Source organism: Arachis hypogaea, chromosome 9 (assembly GCF_003086295.3).
Source record: "Arachis hypogaea cultivar Tifrunner chromosome 9, arahy.Tifrunner.gnm2.J5K5, whole genome shotgun sequence".
Lineage (NCBI taxonomy): Eukaryota > Viridiplantae > Streptophyta > Magnoliopsida > Fabales > Fabaceae > Arachis > Arachis hypogaea.
The window spans coordinates 41,044,455-41,049,243 of NC_092044.1; the positions used below are offsets into that span (position 1 = coordinate 41,044,455).

Consider the following 4,789-nt stretch of genomic DNA (forward strand, 5'->3'; position numbering starts at 1 on the left):
TGGTTGAACCACTGGCTTAGCATCATCCTCCAATAGGATCTTGTGCATGCATCTGGCTGGGCTAATGCCCTTAAGATCACTTATGGACCACCCAAGAGCAGTCTTGTGTGTCATTAGCACATGAATTAGTGCTTGCTCTTCCTGTGGCTCTAAAGCAAAGCTTATGATTACCGAAAAAGTATCATCTTCCTGAGGTTCTTCTTTTCAGAGGTTCTTCTGTTTTCTCTGGTTCCTCCAGATCAGTCTGAACATATTTAAAAATGTCCTCTAGCTCTGATTCGAGACTCTCAGTCATATTGATGTGTCTTTTGATGTGTCTGGATGTTGCATAGCTTTGACAGCATTCAACTTAAACTCATCCTCATTGACTCTCAAGGTTACCTCCCCTTTTTGAACGTCAATAAGAGTTCATCCAGTTGCTAGGAAAGGTCTTCCTAGAATGAAAGTTGCACTCTTGTGCTCCTCCATTTTTAGCACTACAAAGTCAGTGGGAAAGGCAAATGGCCCAACCTTGACAATCATGTCCTCAATTACGCCTGATGACATTTTAATACTACCATCAGCAAGTTGGAGACATATTCGGGTTGGTTTGACTTCTTCAGTCAAACCCAGCTTTCTGATAGTGGATGCAGGTATCAGGTTGATACTTGTACCAAGATCACACAGAGCCGTCTTGGTACAAGCACCCTCTATTGTACATGGTATCATAAAGCTCTCAGGATCCTTAAGCTTCTCTGGTAAGCTTTTCAGAATGACTGTACTGCATTCTTCAGTAAGGAAAACTTTTTCAGTTTCTCTCCAATCCTTCTTATGACTTAAGATCTCTTTCATGAATTTAGCATAAGAGGGTATTTGCTCAAGTGCCACTGCAAACAGAATTTTTATTTCAAGAGTCCTAAGATAGTCTGCAAAGCGGGCAAATTGTTTATCCTGTTTCGCTTGGCGGAGTTTCTGAGGATAAGGCATCTTGGCTTTATATTCTTCAACCTTCGTTGCTGCAGGTTTATTACCTACAGAAGTGGTTGGAGAAGCCTGCTTAAGGGGGTTATTATCAGCACTTGCAGGTGTCTGATCCCTCATTGGCATTTGAATGCCAGAACTGGGTGCTTTTTGGGCGTTTAACGCCAGGTTGCTGCCCTTTTCTGGCATTTGAACACCAGAATCATTCCTCTCTGGGCTCTTACTATCCTTAGAGGGATTTTGGACAGTCAATTTGTTATCCTCCGTCAGATGTTCCTTTCTTAGCTTCCTGCTGCTTTGAGTTGAGGCATTTAATGTCTTTCCACTCCTTAAATGAACAGCTTGGCATTCTTCTGTTATCTATTTAGATAACTGCTGTTTTGTCTGATTCAATTGTTTTTCTACATTGTGGTTAGCATCTTTGGTCTCTTGTAGCATCTCCTTAAATTCTGCTAACTGTTTTGTTATAGAAAATACTTGCTAACTGAATTCAGCAACTTGTTCTAGGGGACTAAGTTCAGTGGATACTGTTTTAGCCTCTACTTTCATGGAAGACTCACTACTTAAGTACAGATGCTGATTTCTAGCAACCGTATCTATGAGCTTTTGAGCCTCTTCAATTGTCTTTCTCATGTGTATAGCTCCACCAGCTAAGTGGTCTAGAGATATCTGGGCGTTTTCTGTAAGCCCGTAGAAGAAGATGTCTAATTGCACCCACTCTGAAAGTATTTCAGAAGGGCATTTCCTTAGCATCTCTCTGTACCTCTCCCATGCATCATAAAGGGATTCACTATCCTTTTGTTTAAAGCCTTGGATGTCTAACCTTAGCTGTGTCATCCTTTTTGGGGGGTGTTCATACCTCGGGTCGAGCTGCACGACCCGAGTTGATTGATGATAAGTCGACCGACCTGTTCAGATCAGGACTACCCAACCTCTTTACGAAAGAGGTCGACCAAACTACTACAGAGGCCCAAAAAGGCCCAAACAGAGGAACACGATCCAAATCTAAAGGGCAGCCCAAAGCCTAGAAGGATGAGGGCAGTTCCCTTAAAGATAAGATGACTTCACTCAAAGATAAAGATAAGATAACTATCTTATCTCAAGGGAAGGTCACTCCACACCATTATAAATATGCTAGAGCACCTAGGTATAACTCATACTCTGATCCTACAAAAAACCTGCTTAATACCCTTGCTAACTTTAAGCATCAGAGTCCATTGCAAGTACCACCATCCTCCGGTGACGAAGGATCAACACCACTATCAAGTCCAGCAAGTCAGACACGGCGGCTCTGGCCACCATCATCAAGTCGGACACATCAACTCCGACCAGTCCAGAAGATCTTGTCCGAGATCCACCTACAGCTTTAGGTAACCCTCAGAACATTGGCGCTGTTGCCGGGGAACCTGGAAGTCATCCCATCATCATGGCGGACAACCTTGACAATGACCACAACTTAGATCTAGAAAATAGAATGCCACAGAAGGACGCGAACTCTACACCAAAGAAAACGTCTCAACCAAACGGAGACAAGAACTCACCAAACACGCAAATCTTGGAGGTGCTTCAAGCTCAACAAGATCGTCTCAAATAACTCGAAAAGGAGGCTAAGCACCAACGAGAAGCCGAGAAGGACCTTCGAAGGAAAACTAGGCGACGTAAAGAGTTAGAAGACAAACTCCTAAAGCTCGAAGCAGATCTAAAGGCCAAGACAACTCGATCCAATCATGAGGATAATCCCCGCAAGGATCAAGACCCATTCACCAAAGAAATCATGAAAGCCAAAGTCCCAAAGGACTTCAAGTCTCCCGAAATGACCCCATACGATGGCACATCAGATCCAAGTCATCATCTCAGTAATTTCAAAAGCAGAATGTATCTCACCAATGCCTCATATGTAATTCGGTGCAAAGCCTTCCCAACTACCTTAACCAAGATGGCAATTAAGTGGTTCGACAGCCTGCCCCCAAGGTCCATCTCAAGCTTTGACGACTTAGCTGGGAAGTTTCTTGCCAGGTTCTCCATTTAGAAGGACAAAACCAAGCACGCCCCAAGTTTGTTAGGGATCAAGCAAGGAGATTGGGAAAGTCTTCGCAACTACATGGAAAGATTTAACAAAGCATGTCTGGACATACAAAGTCTGCCAACTGAAGCAGCCATTATGGGCCTCATCCATGGCCTATGAGAGGGACCTTTTAGTCACTCCATATTAAAGAAACATCCCACATCTCTGAATAAAGTGCAGGAACGAGTGGAAAAGTACATCAACATGGAGGAAAACTCTCGACTAAAAGAGACCTCAAAACCCGGATCATTTTACTCCTCCTGAGATAAGAATAAAGAGTCCAAGAAAAAAAGATCAGTATGGAGAGAAGATTAAAAAATACCACAATTACACCCCTCTTTGGGTGTCTCTTGTGGAAGTATACCGAGAAGTATGCCATACTGAAAAGATCCCACCACCTCGCCCACTTAAAAGCAAAAAAGGAGGCGGAAATCAGACGGAGTACTGCGAATACCACCGAATTTATGGACATCCCATTAACGAGTGCTTCGACTTGAAGAATGTCATAGAAAAGTTGGTAAGAGAAGGGAGACTAGATCGGTACCTAGCCAGTAAAACAAATGAGCCCAGAAAGAGAAGAAGAGACGAAGAGGTCGAACGAACTGAACGACCACCTCGTACCCCGGAGAGACATGTTCACATAATACATGGAGGATTTGCGGGAGGAGGAATCTCCAAATCATCTCACAAAAGACACCACAAAGAAGTATATCACGTCGAGGGAGGAGAAGGAGTATCCGACCTGCCTACTATTACTTTCACTAAAGAGGACACCGCTGGCATCATCTCAGGACATGACGATCCCATGGTCATTGTTCATACCTTGGATCAAGCTATCCAACCCGGGATGTTCTACAGACAAAGCAACCGACCTCTGCAGGTCAGGACAACCTGACCACTTTCCAAAGAGCTCGGCCAAGTCACCGGAAAAGCCCAAAGAAGGGCCCAAATAGAGGGACACGCCCTAAATCCTAAGGCAGCCCAAGCCTACAGAGAGAAGGGTGATTCCCATGAAGATAAGCTGACCTCACTTAGAAGGTAGGATAAGATAAGATAACTAACTTATCTTATCTAAAAAGGTCATGCCTCATCACTATAAATACACTGGAGCACCCAGGTATAACTCATACTCTGATACTACTCAATAACTGCTTAATGCCCTTGCTAACTTAAGCATCGGAGTCCCTTGCAGGTACCCCCCACCCTCCGGGGACGAAGGATCAGCACCATCACCAAGTCCAACAAATCGGATACAACAGCTCTGACCCACATAGGAGATCTCATCCGAGATCGACCTACAGTTTCAGGTAACCCTCGGAACATTAGCGCTGTTGCCGGGGAACCCGGAAGTCATCCCAGCACCATGGTGGACGACCATGACAACAACCACGACTCAGATCTGGAAGATAGAACGCCGCATAAAAATGCGGACACTACACCAAAAGATACTCCCCAAATCAACAAAAAGAACTCCCCAAACAAGGGAGCCCTGGATGCGTTTCAAGATCGGTTAAAACAACTTGAGGAAGAAGCTCTACGTCAACAAGAAGCTGAGAAAGACCTGCAAAAAGAAATAAGACGACACCGGGAATTGGAGAACAAACTCCTAAAACTTGAAGCCGATGTCAAGTCTAAAGCCAATCGATCCACTTTCGAAGATAGCACCCGCAAGGAGCAAGATCCATTCACCAAGGAGATCATGAAGAAAAGAATCCCAAAAGACTTTAAACTTCCAGACATTACCTTGTACGATGGCACTACAGA

General features: G+C 44.2%; 1 non-coding gene across 1 annotated transcript; it reads left to right on the plus strand.

Moving 5' to 3' along the window:
• The first annotated feature begins 1,682 nt into the window (after nucleotides 1-1,682).
• LOC112713451 (small nucleolar RNA R71) lies at nucleotides 1,683-1,786 on the plus strand. Its single transcript, XR_003158423.1, has one exon. It is a non-coding gene; the product is annotated as a small nucleolar RNA R71 (small nucleolar RNA).
• Nucleotides 1,787-4,789: the final 3,003 nt, after the last annotated feature.